General features: G+C 45.7%; 1 pseudogene; it reads right to left on the minus strand.

Annotated features, from left to right (window-relative positions):
- Positions 1–17,051: 17,051 nt before the first annotated feature.
- Positions 17,052–18,866, minus strand: part of LOC115595759 (NACHT, LRR and PYD domains-containing protein 12-like) — an 82,637-nt pseudogene continuing 80,822 nt past the window's right edge.

Below are 18,866 nucleotides of genomic sequence, written 5' to 3' on the forward strand. Positions count from 1 at the left end.
TATATAATATACATTTTATTTTATTTTTCTTTGAAGAAGTTCAACACTGGTGATCCAGCCAGTGCAGCATGTGAGCGGCTTTTTAGTGTTGGTAAAGATGTTTATAGTGCCAAATGGATCCGGCTGTCTGATAAAAACTTTGAGAGACTGCTCATGTGACATCTAGTTCTAGTGCCGAAGTGTTAGTGCCTCTGAAGTTCCTGTGATGTTGACCAAAAATGTCAGCTTTTGTTCTTTAAAAAATAAAAGTTGAGTTGAGAGGCATATTTGTATGTGAATTTTTTGGTAGGCTATTATATTTTGTTTCATATACATCATTTGTTGATTTATTTAACGCTAATTTAAATGAGTATAATGAGTGTAAGTAGTTGCTAAAGCTACTTTTTTTAGCAGTAGTTTTACAAACCACATTTCTCCAGAAGTAGAAATGCAGTTTGTTAAAACTGCAGCCAGGCTGAACTACATGTAGTTTTACATGCTACGCTTGCAAACTAGCTTCCCCACTGCATATACAGTGTTAATATTTAATGGGCCGTGGGCCACTCTGCACTGAAAAAATTGGGCCTTAAGGTCGAAAAGGTTAAGAACCCCTGATCTAGACAATCTAGTAATTTGTCCTGGTGTTTGGTCTGAATGCCTCCGAAGTCTTTAAATAAATGTAATGACATGTAGAAGCTGAGATGTTTAAAGCAACATGATGTAACTTTTTGAGGTTAAAGCAGCAGCTTCAGAGTCGTGTTGATGGTCAGGTGTGTTGTAACAGGTGAACGGTGTCTCTGTCACTTGTAGGATCACAGCCTCACATACGTGTTCACTTCAACACGTAACATTGTGATGATGTCATGAGTTGTGTTTGTAGTCAGCACCTATATTACGTCTGACAAACTGTTACACACCTGAGATTTGTTTTTACTACAGTGGTGTTGCACTCAGAAAGTGTGGGGGGCGCCAAATCACACAACATGAGAATTTCTCCATAATGTGGCTTTAACATGTTGAGATGTTCAGTGTGACTTGGTACAGTTTGTCTCTGACTGTCTGTCCACAGTCCAGCTGTTGTTCTGGGTCTTACCTCCACACTGGGGACAGGAGGAGTCTCCTGGTGAAGCAGACTGGTCCCAGTATGAGGTGATGCAGCGTCTGCAGAACCAGTGTCCACAGCTGGTAGAGACCGGATCCTTCAGGACGTCCTGACACCAAACACAGCAGGTGGGCTGCTTCTTCACAGAGACATGACTCCTCTTCCTCTCTCTGTGAACACATTTCTTTAGAACTACAATGATTTGATGATTGTTGTTAAAAACATCCAGATTTGGTCGACACTGTTGAGAAGCTCAGACGTTCACAGAGAAAAGTCAAAGTGTCGATACTTTTCATCTTGAATTCAGCATTTAGTGTGTCATGAAAATGATGTGTGAAGATTATCTCTCAGAACAAAACGTGTCAGTATCAGAAACTCGTGTTTGTCACAGAGATTATTTTCTGCAATAATCCAAAATCCAAGTCAAAAATCTGACAGGCTGTTTGTGGAGGGAGCCAGAGCGATGCTAACTTCAGGGTTAGCCTACAAACATACGTCATGGTTCCACCATCTATTTCATCCTGCTGAGATTTGTTAGTGTCCTCCAGGATCTGACTGAGTTCAGACATGTTAGTGTTCAGGAGACTTTCAAAGACTTTATGTTAGTGTTTCTTCAGTCCTGGAGCCTGATGTTACTCTACAGCAAAACATTACCAGCAAACACTGAATGAGTCGTGTCAGTGCTCTTACTTTGTGTCTGATGGTCCAGGTTCACTACTGAAGTCTGGATTTTCACTTTTGGACCAGTCACTCTTCATAGACGGACAGATGGATCCTGGAGGTTCTGCTCTCTGTCTGCTGGACTGAACACCCATCTTCAGATCTGAGAGGTGAAACATGAACTGTGAGCTCAGAACACAAGAGTCAGTCATGGTCATGGTCCAATGGGACATCTTAACCATAACTTCTATTTCTACAATTCCATTTTATCCAGTTATCTTCCTTCCCTCATTTGCCATCATTCATGTATGCAGCTGAACATGTTTAGGCTGAACACCATCATGAGTCACTGCATATTTGTCAGTTAGATAACGCAGATAAACCTACAAGACCGGATTTAATCTCATCTCATCTCAGAGAGAAAACTGCAGGGCCTCTCTCTGGTCTGATGTAAATTTTCCATCAACTGGTTTGTAGATTGTGATTACGGATTATTAACAACTTTAACAGGATTTTTATCCATTTAACGATGCTAACGCTACAGCACAGCGAGCTAGGAACACCAGTCACGCTTTCATAACAGAGAAACAGACGTTTGAGTTCAATTGACGTGACTGAGTCTAGTTGGAGGGGTAAACCATTAATTCTCTGATGTCTACATGCTAACACCGATTTATTTGTAGGCCAATTTTATATTGATATCAGTGTATATATTGTCAGATATGAACACCTTATATTTAAAAACTACAAATACAGAATGGAGAAAGTCTCTCCAGCAGGGTGCGTTTCAATGGGGAATAAACCAGCTGGTGTCAGGAAATGTAACAGCTTCCTCACTAATGGTTAAACTATAAACCAGCACAAAAATGAAAATGACCAACATAACATCAGCCACCATGTTCTGAACAGACACACTAAAGACACTCACAAAAAGTAACATTTAGTTTTAGAACATTAATAACAAATTTACTATAAATATTAAACTGTCAGAAAAAACTCCTCTCTGAAAAAACTTAAATATTACTGAAAATAAACATGTTGCGTCTGCTACAGGTTTTATTCCTCCACACAGCATCAAACCATGAATGTATAAAGAGAACAAGATTCATGGTGGGAACATTTCAGAAGCCTTTAGCCCTCCCGACTTTGTTGATCTGGTCATTTTTAATTTTTATACAATCTGGAATCTTCACAGGGTGTTTTATTTTGAAAACTGACTGGATGCTCGATGCCGCTACTAGTGCATGGAGAGTGATGGCAGGTTAACAATGGGAATGCTTTTTGGTCATTTTGCTGACAAGGGGGACGGCATCGCACATCATATCGCCTACTTTTTATAGAACTCTTATTTACACACACACACACACAAACACACACACACACACACCCCTCTGGGCTCCTGGTCTTTAGTTCCAGTAGTTTGAATGTGTATTATTCAGCCTATCAGGACTTTGTGTCCACAGAAGAATCAAAGTGTTGACTTTATTCTAACATGTGTTTCCTCTACAGTCCACAGAGACTAAACTGACTCACACTCTCACAGTAACATCACAAACACCTTGTTTTAACACTCACCTGCCTCACACTTTAGTCTTCCTCCTCCGTCTTCTTCTGTCTGTTCTGCTCTCAACATGGAGTCTGACGGACTGAACACTTTCACTTCCAGCCTCTCAGGTGACACTGAGCTCCTCCCCTCTCAGTTTACCTGTGTGTGTGTGTGTGTGTGTGTGTGTGTGTGTGTGTGTGAGAGAGAGAGAGAGAGAGAGTGAGAGAGTGCTGGGACACACATACACACAGTTTGCTTTGATTAAAATAATTGATTGGTTTACAGGTCCGAGATGATCAGAGAGCTGTGATTTCCTACTACAAGTGAATGCATCAGTGAGGACCCTACAAGCTGCTGTTAACTGCTGTCTGCAGTTCATTCAGGAGCAGGTTTGTGGAGTAATGGAGTACATGTAACAGATTACATCATTAGGATACAGATAAAACAGGGGAAACAGATACTGTAATCTGTAATCTGTATGAAGAAGCAGCTGCAGGAGGATGAAAAAAATAAAACATCTAACCGTTAATTAGCCTCATTAATTACTTCATATTATGCATGTAAGTAGTCTAGGAAGTGCTAAATTCAGCAGTAAATGAATCTTTGACAATTTATGGAAACAATTTTGTTTTCTTTCTTTTTTTCTCAGAACCTCGACCTGCTGCAGACCCAGGACCTCCTGCAGGACCTCAACCTGCTGCAGACCCAGGACCTCCAGCGGGACCTCAACCTGCTGCAGACTCAGGACCTCCTGCAGGACCTCAACCTGCTGAAGACCCAGGACCTCCAGCGGGACTTCGACCTGCTGCAGACCCAGGACCTCCTGCAGGACCTCAACCTGCTGCAGACCCAGGACCTCCAGCGGGACCTCAACCTGCTGCAGACTCAGGACCTCCAGCAGGACCTCGACCTGCTGCAGACCCAGGACCTCCAGCAGGACCTCGACCTGCTGCAGACCCAGGACCTCCTGCAGGCCCTCGACCTGCTGCAGACCCAGGACCTCCTGCAGGCCCTCGACCTGCTGCAGACCCAGGACCTCCAGCGGGACCTCGACCTGCTGCAGACCCAGGACCTCCAGTGGGACCTCGACCTGCTGCAGACCCAGGACCTCCTGCGGGACCTCGACCTGCTGCAGACGCAGGACCTCCTGCGGGACCTCGACCTGCTGCAGACCCAGGACCTCCTGCGGGACCTCGACCTGCTGCAGACCCAGGACCTCCTGCGGGACCTCGACCTGCTGCAGACCCAGGACCTCCTGCGGGACCTCGACCTGCTGAAGACCCAGGACCTCCAGCGGGACTTCGACCTGCTGCAGACTCAGGACCTCCTGCAGGACCTCAACCTGCTGCAGACTCAGGACCTCCAGCAGGACCTCTACCTGCTGAAGACCCAGGACCTCCAGCGGGACTTCGACCTGCTGCAGACCCAGGACCTCCTGCAGGACCTCAACCTGCTGCAGACCCAGGACCTCCAGCGGGACCTCAACCTGCTGCAGACTCAGGACCTCCTGCAGGACCTCAACCTGCTGAAGACCCAGGACCTCCAGCGGGACTTCAACCTGCTGCAGACCCAGGACCTCCTGCAGGACCTCAACCTGCTGCAGACCCAGGACCTCCTGCAGGACCTCAACCTGCTGCAGACCCAGGACCTCCAGCAGAACCAGGAGGACCAGGACTTTGTTTTGTCTCGGGGGTCTCACACCACTTGTTCCTCTGTCTCCTCAGTGAAGCCCCACCCCTCCAACCCTGAAAGCCAACCACAGCTAAGCCGACCTGTGACAGCAGCACCTGATGGACAGCAGCCCTCAGCCAATCAGGTGAGCCGAAATATAGTTATAAATCAAGTTAGTACCTCCACCACAGGTGTGTCTCTCTGTAAAATATACATTGATTAAATATTTCAGCTGAAGAACAAAACCTGCCAGATCTTATACATGTAGATCAAAACGGGTTTATCAGAAGCAGGCAGGCATTTCATAATCTGAGTTAGCTAAACATTTTACATTTTGAAGAGGGGCGTCCAATGCGGCCATTCTATCCCTGCATGCCGAGAAGGCTTTTGACAGGGTGGAGTGGCCGTATCTGTTTGAATTACTCCCAAGATTTGTCCTTGGAGAAATTAGAATTAAATGGATAAAACTGTTATACAGTAGCCGCAGCGCAGAGATTCTGACTAATACCATTACTTCAGAACCCTTTAGCCTATCCAGGGGAACACATCAGAGGAGCCTGCTATCACCCCTCCTGTTGACAATCAGATCCCACCCCCTAACTGTCACTGCTGTTCTTCTTCGTCTGTCTGCGACTCTTCAGCTGTTGGAACGTGAGTTTCCCTGTTGAGGGAAAAATAAAGTGTTATCTTCTCTTTTCTGATGTTACTGTGAGAGTGTGAGTCAGTTTAGTCTCTGTGGACTGTAGAGGAAACACATGTTACACAGCAAATTTGTGTTAATTGAACTCCCAGGGAGTTCAATTCAACACTTTGAAAGTGTCTATATTGGTCGACTCTAGATCGAGTTAAAAAAACCTTTTTGAAAGTGTAAACAGTTAACACTGTGATGAATTTACCTAATACTAGTGTGTAGTGTCAAAAGTTAACACTATCATTGTGTTGTTTTAACACTGAATATGGTTCAGATTTCATTTTAAAAATACTACTGGGAGTCAATCAATAATCCCCAATTTCACTTTGAAAAACAAAACATGCCACTTGAATTTACAAAGAAAAACACACCAAGTTCCAGTTTGAATCAACCTGTATTTCAAACAATCACACCACATAACAAACAGCACTGGCTTTGCAAAAACCACAACACAGGTCACACAATATGACAACGTGTGTGTTTTTTCACACATCTCATTAGAAAAGTGTTTGTCATACGGTCTGTAATAAATCAACTCCTTAATTGGAAAAACAGAAAATGAATCCGCTCTCTCATCGACACAGTATGCACTGAAACGATCATCAAAATAAATAGCGTCCACTCTACAATTTCCTGTTTTTCCTCAAAGAACTTCTGTCGTTTCACTCTTGTGTTCAAGGTTGAGAAAGAATTTTCTAGTTGATCAAAACACTTTTCCACCTTCTTTTCTAAATCTGTGCGTTGACTCTCTGAAGTACAGCTGAGAACTGCCTCTCTCACTTTGACCTATGAATGTGATTTACAAGCTCCTCCATGGAGCCCACCATTGCTTGGACTGTGTGTACAACAGCAGCACATGTTTAACACATGATTGTTGTCAACAGAGAGCTGGTAGTTATTGGAGAGTCTGTACTGACTGCCTGTAAAGTTGAGTGTCCACATTGTCAGCAGTATTAGTCAAAGCATCGTCTCTATGGAAATGAACAAGATGCTTCTTGAAACCTGAATAAGTGCAAAATGATAAACAACATCCCGGCTGTCCACATTTCAAACGTAATGTCTTTCCAGGATTTAGACCGTGGTGGAGTCTGAAATGCTGACAAAGCAATACAGAACTTTTGTGGTGTGCCTTCAGACATAACAAAGAAACCTATTTGCATCCAAGGATATTTATCACCTCAAGCGTTGTGCAAAAATCTTGCGCTCAGCTCCTTGACTCTGGGACTTCCCACATCAGTGTTAAAAACTGTGGTTTGGATGAACGTATAGAAGTTGTAGAGGGATTCATGGTAGCTGACACTGAAGACGAAGTGTGCTTTGAAGAGCTCATCAAAAGCTGCCGAGGATGTCTGTGCCTTACAAGGGATGGCCTTGTGATCAGTGATGACATCGTATCTTTGGATGCTGTTCTTCTTCTCACCAACACACAGGAGGAAGGGCTGTCCCGGCTCCACACCAGCAAGGAAGGTTTCAACACTGACTCCCATCTTTAACAAAATGTAAAGAAGAATCATGAGAAGATCAGGAAATCATTCAAATGACTAACTAAGACAATAAACAAATGTGCTTCAACACAAGAAGTAGGATCATGAGAATAACTGTATAGGTACATTACTATTTGCACACCTGTATATATCTCACAACATGGTCAGCAGCTTGACAGGAGCTGATTTTAGCACTCTTCTTGTGTCCTTTGGAGGTTACGGAGGAAGCAGGTGAACCAACAGTAGAATGCTCGACAGGTCAGTGTCCCAGCCTCGGGGAAAAACAGGAGACATATCAGACGCATTCACATCATAAGTTATTGAGATATTTTAAAGAGAAGAATGAGCCAACTAACCAGACCCACCTGAGTCGTGCTGCACAGACAGGAGGTCTTCAATGTGCTCGTTAGAAGTCCGTGTTTTGCAGTCTGTCAGGATCCTAGGCTTGAAAAAAGTCGGCCATTTTACCAAAAATCTGCCCGACACTTCCTCTCCAAACATCATGGTGAAGTCTTGCTCAATCTACAGAAGAACACACATTTTTATATTTATGCAACTTAAACGTGTATAACTGGAGTGACAGTTCACTTAATAAAAAGAAGTTTCCTTTCTTACCAAGCCAGTGATGTCGAGGAATCGTGGGAAGACGTCAAAGACTGTCGAGGAGCTCTGCTGATCCTGAACCAGTGTTTGGCGGTACTGAAATGTGGCCCTCATCTTCTCTTTGACTGCAGATTCATCAGCTGAATGTTTCAGTAAGGATACTGCTTCATGACAGTGCTCACCAAGCAGCTGCTCATCACTGCAGAGAACCTCCCTCTTTCTCTTTGGACTGTCTTGATAGGTTGTGCTGCTGGAGGATCTCCGGGACTGAACAGTCTTTATCCTCCAGGCCAAGTAGCCAGATCCACTCTGTGGGTCATAGAAGTGTCCCTGTAATATTAAAAACAACACATTTTAGTGTGAGTTCAAAACATATTACTACTCCATAAACTGACATACAAGCTTTTCATTTACAGACGTACATATCCATTGTCTGAGTCTGGATCTCTGAGGCTGGAAATAGAGAGATGATGCCCAAAGCATCTTTACTTCCCACAGAGACGGTGGGCTCGTCCTGAAAGATACACATGACATTACTGCTACAATTCCTTCACTGTTTAAAAGATACACATGTTACTGATGTTAGCTTCAGTCAGTTTTAGTCTCTCTCAAATTGAAGCTTAATTGGCGAAGTTTCAGGAGCAGGACCACACCTCAACAGCGCCAACTTCCGCATTTCTATAAATAACCACCTGACCCTCTCATCTGCTTCGCTCTCGTATTCTGCGCTCTCGCACCCAGAAACGAGATCACGCGACATCGCCTCGCCCGAGCACATCCAAACTTTTGTTCGAGCAACATCAGGCTCTACTCACCTCATCATGGACTTCGTATCACTATTCCCGTCGGACAATCTTTCAGACGAGATGAGGATCACCATTCATCTGAAGCCGACTACTCTCCCGTCACCTCCGTACCCGAGGACCCGATTCCAGTGGCCCAACAGCCGGCTAGGACACGAGCGGGTCCGAAGAGCACCAACTTCGTCTCATCCATGGTTCGTCTCCCGCCTGGTTCATCTCTCCTCAACATCCAAGATTATCATAGTTCGCCCGACGACTCTCCCGTGTCTCCCAGCCCACCTCCTTCCGCAGCAAAGAGAGGACGAGGAATTTCCGGAACAGAAAGTCACCGTCGCTGCAGTTCGCCACAGTTCGCCGACTCCTTCACCTCCAAGAAGCGAAGCCTCCCGCCATCGTTCCGCCAACACCGGCCGAACAACTCGCCGGTCACAACGTCTCCACGCTCCGGTGAGTTCCCCCGACCGGCTTTCATCTTCTACAGTCACCGATTGGACAGTAGCCGCTCCCCAGAAAACTTTAAACGACAAATGAATTCTGTTTAACCGAATGGACTATAAAGCCATACTTTCTCCACACGCATGTGCTTCTTCCGTCAACACCAGCTCTCTTCCGGGTGACGTCATCACGCGCACGCAACACACCGCGACGTCGACGCTCCTGTTAAAAGGGACAGTACAATTAAATACTACAGCCCAAAGACAGCAGAAAGCTCATAGACAACAGAAAGTGCAGCAGCAAAAGTGGGGACAGAGATCCTCAGCCAGATCAAATGACTCTAGAGTTTCTGCTACCACCTCTCGTCATCACTCCACTCCAAAGGGAGTGCCCAGATGGATTTCAGGACCCTCCAATCCCCATCAGGATTTTCATCATCGACACTAGCAACCTACAACATCTAGGGCAACGTCATGGTGCCCACTGCCATCCAGTTCTAGCCACCACAACAGCCAATCTTCGAAAAATAAATAAATAAACTCATGGCTGTTCGTTCCGTTAACACCAGATCGCTTCCAGGCGACGTCATCACGCACAGCCCTACAGGCAGTGACGTCTACGCTCTTGTTAAAGGGACAGTACAATCAAATGACAAAGCCCAAAGAAAACAAAGAGCAGCAGCAAAAGCAGAGACAGAGATCCTCTGCCAGATCAAACAACTCCAGAGTTTCCGCCACCACTTCTCGCATCACTACACTCCAGAGGGAGCACCCAGATAGATTCCAGGACCCTCCAACTTCTATCAGGATTATCATCATTAGCTACAGCAACCTACAACCTCAAGGGCAAACGCCACAGTGCCCACCGCCATCCAGTTCCGGCCATCACCGCAGCTAAACTTTGCGGAGGCTCCTGGCACAGGGATGCCAGTGCCCCCTACAGCCCACTGCTAACAACCACAGCAGCCTGTTTCAGCGGAGGCTCTTGGCACCGGGATGCCAGCTCCCTCTGCTTCCTGTGTCCAGCAACCACAGCAGCTCGCTTCAACCGGGGCTCCTGGCACCGAGATGCCAGCGCCCCCTGCTTCCTGTTTCCAGCAACCACAGCAGCTCGCTTCAACCAGGGCTCCTGGCACCGAGATGCCAGCGCCCTCTGCTTCCTGTGTCCAGCAACCACAGCAGCTCGCTTCAACTGGGGCCCCTGGCACTGAGACGCCAGTGCCCTCTGCTTCCTGTTTCCAGCAACCACAGCAGCTCGCTTCAACTGGGGCTCCGGTCTGTATATAAAAATTACTGTCAATTCTTGCACTACATCATGTAAATATGTACTTCGATGCTATTTTCTCCCCCTTTTTAATTATAGTGTCTACTCTATTGTCTATTCTGCTATTGCGCTGTTCTCGTAATATTCTGCCGCGACAACAAATTTCCCCGTCTGCGGGACATTAAAGGATTCTGATTCAGATTTTGACCCTGGCACCGAGATGCCAGCGCCCTCTGCTCCTGTTTCGAGCAATCACAGCAGCTCGCTTCAACCGGGGCTCCTGGCACCGAGATGCCAGCGCCGTCTGCTTCCTGTTTCCAGCAACCACAGCAGCTCGCTTCAACCGCTCCGGTCTGTATATTAAAAATTACTGTCCATTCTTGCACTACATCATGTAAATATGTATATACGTCGATTCGATTCCATTTTCTTCCCCTTTTTAATTATAGTGTCTATTCTATTATCTATTTTGCTATTGCTCTATTCTCGTAATATTCTGCTGCTGCGAGAAACAAATTCCCCCGTCTGCGGGACATTAAAGGATTCTGATTCTGATTCTGATCCTGGCACCGAGATGCCAGAGCCCTCTGCTTCCTGTTTCCAGCAACCACAGCAGCTCGCTTCAACCGGGGCTCCTGGCACCGAGATGCCAGCGCCCCCCTGCTTCCCGTTTCAAGCAACCACAGCAGCTTGATCAACCGGGGCTCCCAGCACCGAGATCACAGCACCCTCTGCTTCCCATTTCAAGCAACCACAGCAGCTTGATCAACCGGGGCTCCCGGCACCGAGATGTCAGCACCCCCTGCTTCCCGTTTCAAGCAACCACAGCAGCTCGCTTCAACTGGGGCTCCTGGCACCGAGATGCCAGCACCCCCTGCTTCCCGTTTCAAGCAACCACAGCTGCTCGCTTCAACCGGGGCTCCTGGCACCGAGATGCCAGCGCCCTCTGGCGCCTATTTCCAGCAACCACAGCAGATTGCTTCAACCAGGGCTCCTGGCACCGGGATGCCAGCGCCCTCTGCTTCCTGTTTCCATCAACAACAGCACCTCGCTTCAACCAAGTCTCCTGGCACCAAGATGCCAGTGCCCTCTGCCGCCTAATTCCAGCAACCACAGCACCTCGCTTCAACCGGGGCTCCTGGCACCGGGTGCCAGCACCCTATGCCGGGATGCAGGGAGCTTCCATCTCCCAGCTCCATCAGTCCCAGCAGCTCATGTCGGCTGGGGTCGTCAGCACCGGGATGCCGGCACCCGTTCTTCCCCCTCAACAGGCAACCACTAATTTCACTTTATACACAGCTACCCACACTGGGCCGCACAAAAACCAAACGAGAGCTTCAGCCTTCTCTCGCCTGTTGTCGGCAGCTCCACCAGCACCCATACCTCCAGAACAGATGTCATCTACCCCTTCTGTCATCTTCCCGTAATCAACGGCGTATATAAGAAAGGCAGGCCGTCATGCACCAAGGAGGTTGTTCGATTTGCAACGGCTTCAACAGTACCGGATGCACCGTGTCCCAGTGCCGCTTCCTCCACGTTTACTCCTTCTGCAGCGGGGGCCACGCCCACCCCGAATGCCCGTACAACCTACCTCGCCAAAGCTAGTTTCTCATAAAGGACTTGAAGAAGGTCTTCACCCCGGACTCCACACAATCATCTATCTCTTTTGAAATCAAAAATCTTCAGTCGACCATAACCGAGCCAGATTCAGTTGACCGCACGCTCGCTAAGGAAGTTAAGGAAGGTCCAGGAACAGACCAGTGCTCTTAAAGTCCTCCCTATTCATCCCGACTTCTGCGTTTCTTCAGCATCCATTGGCGTGGTATATATTACTTCACTGTTAGGCTCACCTTTGGTCGCAAAGCAGCCTAAACTCTTCGACACCCCACCTGAAGCCCTCAGCTGGATCCAGTCTAACAATTTCCCCCCACCACATCGGCACCCGCTTCCGGCCTGATTACCCTGACTTCAGTCTTCTCCAACCTCGGGGTCCCATCGTCGCAGAGAAAACAGAGGGCCCCTCCACATCCCTTGAGTTTCTCGGAATCATTCTTGACACTCACAAGTTTTAGACTTTATTCCCGGTCGGAAAGCTCAGCCGAACCTTCTTCTGCGCCCAGCGCCGCACCAAACGTCAACTTTTGTCCCTTCCGTCCCATCACTCTTGACCTCCATCTCCCTGGATAGCTCGAGCCTTGCTGAAATCTGTCCGTGACTCAACCCTATCACCAATTGGAACGGAATCACTTTCTTTTACGATGACCAACCAACTAACCCACATGACATCCATCTGTACAGCGATGCTGCTCCTTAGGCCGGTTTTGGGGGTTTCTACAAAGGAAGATGGCTTGCGGCAGAATCGCCCCCAAGGCTCGCTAATGAATGCCAGAAGTTCAGAAGCTTGGCACCTCACGCAGATACCTTCTCTACGCCAGTTGGGCGTCGACATTCAACTCGTAAATCCTGCGCTTATACCCCTGATAAGCGACTACCAGAGCTCCACCATCAACAGCCTATCACCCTCGACCCTCTCTTCCTACTGGACAGCTTGGAAAGCTTCCATTACTTTCATGACCAATACAACACAACCTTTCCGTCATTCGATCTCATCACCACGACTTCTTTCAGTACTTACGCCCATTCTTCATGACAAATCACGCACCACCAAGCTTACCTTAGCGGTATCAGCTTCTTTCCAAGACAATAACCGGCTGTTCGTTAACAGTTCGTTAAGCCCTCGCCGTCTTCCTCTTAATGCCAACTTGCCGTTAAACTGCCTCCACACAATCCGTTCCGGGTACGGCACTCCTCAAGTCGCCCAAACCCTGGAAGCCATGTTCTTGCTTGCCTTTTGGCTTCCTCAGATGCTCCGAATTCACCTCCTCAACCATTCACTTCGACTCAAGCCGTCATGCTTGCATTTCTGACTTGTCTCACTTTTCAGACGACACTATGGTGTTCCACTTAAAGCAAACCAAAACCAATCAATTTGGTCCGCCTACACCCGTCTTCTTCTTCAAGGTCCAATCACCACTGAATTCCTTCGAAACCCTCGCAAATTTCTTGCAATTCCGTAAATCTCACAACAACGACAGATCCTCTCTTCATCTCCGAATCCAGCCAAGTGGCTACTCGATTCTGGTTCCACCATCACTTTCGCCGGGTGCTCTCATTGTCTGGTATTTTGCCCGACAACTACTCTGGGCACTCCTTCAGAATCGGAGCTGCCACTTCAGCCTCGCGTAATGGCTTCCCAGAACACTTCATACATCTCATAGGCCGCTGGTCCTCCCAAACGTACCACCGTTACATCTGTTCAGATCTCAAAGATCTCAGATCCGCTCAATCTCTTCTCAAGTAATTGGAGGTTTTTGGGGGTCCGTCGCTGCCCGGGAGCGGCGGCGGATTCTCTTCAAGAATCCCCACAACGCACTCGAAGAACTCAAAAGAACCAAGATCTTCGACACTTCGTTTTCCTTTGTCACTAATAAATCCTTAAACGCATCTCGTTGATGGTGTGGTCCTTGCTAGTGAATTGAAGCTTAATTGGCGAAGTTTCAGGAGCAGGACCACACCTCAACAGCGCCAACTTCCGCATTTCTATAAATAACCACCTGACCCTCTCATCTGCTTCGCTCTCGTATTCTGCACCCCTCCCCCCCACCCCATTTCTCTCTGTCTGTTTCTTCTTTCTCTCCTCTCCTTCGTAGGTCCATGAGGGGGTCCGTCGCTGCCCGGGAGCGGCGGCGGATTCTCTACAAGAATCCCCACAACGCACTCGAAGAACTCAAAAGAACCAAGATCTTCGACACTTCGTTTTCCTTTGTCACTAATAAATCCTTAAACGCATCTCGTTGATGGTGTGGTCCTTGCTAGTGAATTGTTAGTTTTTGTGAAATGTTTTAGTCATTTAATATTTATTTCTGCCATAAGAGAAATTAAATAATAAATTGCTGTACTAATATGTAATGACCTAAAATGAGTGTGCCCTTTAAAAATAAAATCTATATGAAGTAAAGTACAAATATGAACATTGAAGTCTTACCCATGAATTTCAACCATGTCGGCCACAAGAAGGTTTACCAACTGTCTCCTTGTGCTTTCTGTCAATGTTGTCATTTTATCATATTCATCCAAAATAATCTGTCCACCCAGTTTAACCTGGAGAGCATCTCTCACCATCTAAAAGATAAAGAATCAGAGAGTTAGCATTGATATCATCATCATCATCATCATCATCATCATCACCATGTCCAACAACAAAACCACACTTTAACTGCATAATATCTTTGTGTGTGATATTTGATAACTTACTTCATTCGTTACAAAAAGCTGCACACCTCTTTTGCAGCTTCCCGTTCAGCGTGGGTTCTCTTCCCTCCGTTTGTCTGAACAATCACTGTTGCATCTGATGAATCCGAGGATACGAGCAGCTGACACAGATGATTGTCTGAAATGGGCGACTCCAACGAAGTCTATGATACATCATGTTGAAGCACGTTTTAAAAAATATATACACAAAGTGAGAAAATAATGAGTTCTCCACACAACTCATTACTGACGATCCACTCCTTCCCTAACAAGGCTGAGTCTCACCTGTTCTTCTCAGTTGTCACTCTAACTGTTCGGTTCCCTGCTTGCAAAAGCTCCTCAAACATCTGCATCCACTTCTGTCCCTGATTCATCTGTCAGGTGCAGCTCAGTCTCAACTGGAAGATCGAGCTTTTAATGACTGATACAAATATTAGATTTAGATAAATGTAAAAATTACAATAAGAACATCACCAGAAATGTGCTAAGATTGTTTTTCAACATTTTAGGTCAACTTCTAAAAGTACTTTTTGATTTCTTCACAGGACACAAACACAACTCCATAATATAAGACATTTAAACATCACATACATTTACACAAACATTCTGGGCTGTACGAAAAGTGATGCCAACCTTTCTGAAGAAATGTGATGAAGTCATCAAAGCATCTTCAGTCTCAGCCACTTTGACATACTTCTGTGTTTTTACATACATTGAACATTTATTACACAAGTTCACATTCAGATTTGCACATATTCACATTGTGTCGACAACTTCACATTGTCTGATGCAGGTACACAAATATGTTTTGCACCAAATATACAACAACAATAGGAGCAAAAACGTGAGTGTGTCAGTTTTTTAATCTGTGACTCGTAAAATAGGATTTGTGCACCTGTGATTAAGAATGTGTGAGTGTTGTGTTGTATTTGTGGAGAGAAAAAAAATCTACAAGTACACAACTCATAGAGTCTGTGACCACACATTTACTGATACACATACACAATCACTGTACACAACTACACATTCCACTGTTCCAGGTGCTCAAACTTTTGCACCAATAATAACTTCATAGATTACCGTAAATGTTAGTAGAATCGCGCACTGGAAAAAAAGGTGCGTCTGATTTGACCAAGCTAACATGAACCACGGCTGTCTGGACCGCAGTACAGAGATGTAGGTGTATTTTTGCAGAGGTTCGTCACATGTCGCGTCGCCAGGTGTGAAATAACCTGCTCGGCTGTTGTGACTCCACCTCTGTCCTCCGCTGACGTCAACCAGGACAGGTACTTAAACACACCATGAGAACCGTGGAGACTCAACCCAGCCTGCCGCTCACCTGAGGAGCAGGAAGCTACGTCACTTGTGTTTTCTCTCTAGAATAAAAGCATGAAACACACCTGGAGGAGGTTATAAAGTGTTAGATGGACTCGTAGTGAGAGCTGAGCAGTGTCTCTTCATGTGTCAGTCAAATAAAGCTTCTGAGCTTTTTGTGTTTTGGCTGCGAAGCCTTTAAAGCTCCTCCATCTCCCGCTGTGTGAGGCGCTGCTGCGGGAATTTTCCTTCTGTTTTCTCTCCTAAATCCTTTAAAACACATCAGAAGCCACTTAAAAGAGTTCAACAGTGAGACGAGATGTTCCTTCAGACACACCATGTAAAAACTCTCCTCTCATGTGAATATTTCCTCATGAATCATTTGGATTTCTGCAAACACACTCGGGTTGGTACAACCGCCACTGGCCCAGTCACTTCCCCAAACTTCCTGACACAGGCTGTGTCCTTTATACCACCGTTGTTTCCTGTTCATATATATTATAATCAGACTTTGATCAGAGTTATTATAATGAGAAATGTGTCAGAGAGAGATTCATCACTGCAGCTCCTCCACAGACTGACACACACAGCTCATTAAACTCATCTTGTCCGTGGACTTTTCTACAACACCAAGAAACTCTAATTCAAACAGGGTTTATAAAACACACCCAGCTGGGCCGAGGCTCAGGAAGCACCAATGAGCTTCATCCACTCAAATAACATGTGAACTGCACATGGAGGCTTTCTGCTGATATAAAGACACTCTGTAGTTTTAAAGAAGACACAAGAAGAGTTTTTCTGCCTGAACAAACTAAAGAATCAAACTCTCTTTGTGTTCATGACTGAACAAACTGAATCAACAAACTGACCTTAAAGGACCACACAGTTTATACTGCTTCACTGTGTTTACATGTGGCGGACCCTGCCACCTTTCTAGCTTCACACGGTGTTCTGGGATCTTATTTTCCTCTGAGAGCAGCTCGTTTATTCACTGATGGAGAAAATATGTATTTCTGAGTTTGTGTTATTAACTCATTAATAATCAGTGAGTTTGTGTTTCTTCTCTAAAACTACATATTGCCCCTTTAAAGTACTTTAAGTCACATTTTCACATACAAACTGGCCCAACGTATGTAGATGTGTCCCTGAAACAATGAGTCAGTTAATCACAGTCACTTTATAGACGATGAACCAGCAACTATATTAATCTTTATTATAAAAACATTTCATGGTTTTCAGCTCCACAGATGTGAAGATTTGCTGCTTCACCTTTTAGTCACAGGACACATTTTTTCTGCTCCGAGTTCTTTTATTTTGTAGACTTTAAGAACATTTCCTGATGAAACTGACAGACTTTCACTGAGGCAACATTTTCAGTGCCGGACTTTAACTTTGAAGAGGATCCTTTTTTCTCTTACAGAGCTGTATCAGTACTTTTACTGGAGTAAAGGATCTGAATACTTCCTCCATCACTGACAGCCGGCATATCTGTGATGCTGTTAACACACTCAGTTATGAGATACAACTAAATTAATGCAGTTTAACTTATAAATAAAGTTGTTAATGGAGCGGTGTAGTAACGAGTCCTAAAACCTGGAAGTCAGTTTGTGTTTTTGCACATCTGCTTCCCTCGTCTCAAAGTTGATGAGTTGTTGAGTTGGTTTTCAGTTTAAAGCCTGAAATAAGGTGTGTGGTTACCACAGGCTGAAGATATCTACACGTTCTGCTCTACCACATAAAATACATCAGTAAATGTCCCACAGTTTAACTATAAAGCGCTCACATGTCTTAAAAACACACCATCACCTCCAGTAAACTTGTGGATTTCTCTGGTTTGAACATTGTTGTGATGTAAGAACACAACTCAACAACATACAGAACAAAGGTCGAGTCGTTTTTACACATTTTAATGCAGAAATGTTACATATTACATCTTTAAATCAAGTTGAACTCATTCATGATTCCATTTAATTTGATAGCAAATGCAGTCAGAGAGAAATCCTTCACATCATGGTTCAGTTAAACCTCAGTGAGGCGACACAATGGAAACGGTGACATCTGCTGGCAGAAAGCAGCTCCAGAACATGAACGCTGGTGATAAGAACGGCTTCAACACTGACCTCAGAGGTAAAAAGCTCCACAGGTTGACTTCATGTGTGTGTTGATCACGTGATGTGTAAACCAGCAGGGTCGCACGTTAAACTGGAGTTCACTGATGTTGCAGGAAATATGATGATCAAACTGGTGTCACGTCTAAAACGTTCCCCTCAAGTTCAACGTCAGGCTGCACAAGTGACACACAGATACTGAGCTGTAACTTAATGTGTGAAAATAGTTCATTACAAATATATTTAAAGTATAAACATGTTGTAGTTGTAAATGTGTGTTTGGACTGGATGGATTTGTTTGTGTTGGTGTTAAATCCAGGGGGCAGTAGGGAGGGCAGTTAGTGGCCCCAACACATGGAGCTGGATGGTGGACTTGGTGACAGTGGAGCTGATCTCAGAGCAGTTCAGACTGCAGCACTGACAGTCATCTCCACTTGTTGTGATTGGTCCGTCAGTCACTGCTGGATGAAGCTCTCCTCTCCACTCCACCTCCCAGTAACACGGCCCAGTCAGAGCCTCTCCACCCACCAGCTGATGGTGCTGCTTCAACCTCTCTGGATCATCAGGACACAGCTGATCCTCTCAACACCTCCACCTTTCATCATCACTGATAATCCTTCCACCTGATGAGAGAATGAGAGAGAGCAGAAGTGATACATGAGTGTTTCCAGAGACTCCCTCCATCAGCTGTCAGTCAGTGATATAAAGACCAGCAGGACTTCAGTCCTGTTCAGACCACAAGTGGAGCGGCTGTGTAGCGTAGCCAGCTTCCTTTCAGCTTCATGTTAACATGTTGGAGTGAAGCTCACAGGTTTACTCTGCAGGTTTCACTCAAGTACACAGTGAAATAAACTGCAGAGAGTCCCTGAACGCATCATGGCTGCAGAAACACTTTA

The sequence above is a fragment of the Sparus aurata genome, chromosome 14 (assembly GCF_900880675.1).
Source record: "Sparus aurata chromosome 14, fSpaAur1.1, whole genome shotgun sequence".
NCBI lineage: Eukaryota > Metazoa > Chordata > Actinopteri > Spariformes > Sparidae > Sparus > Sparus aurata.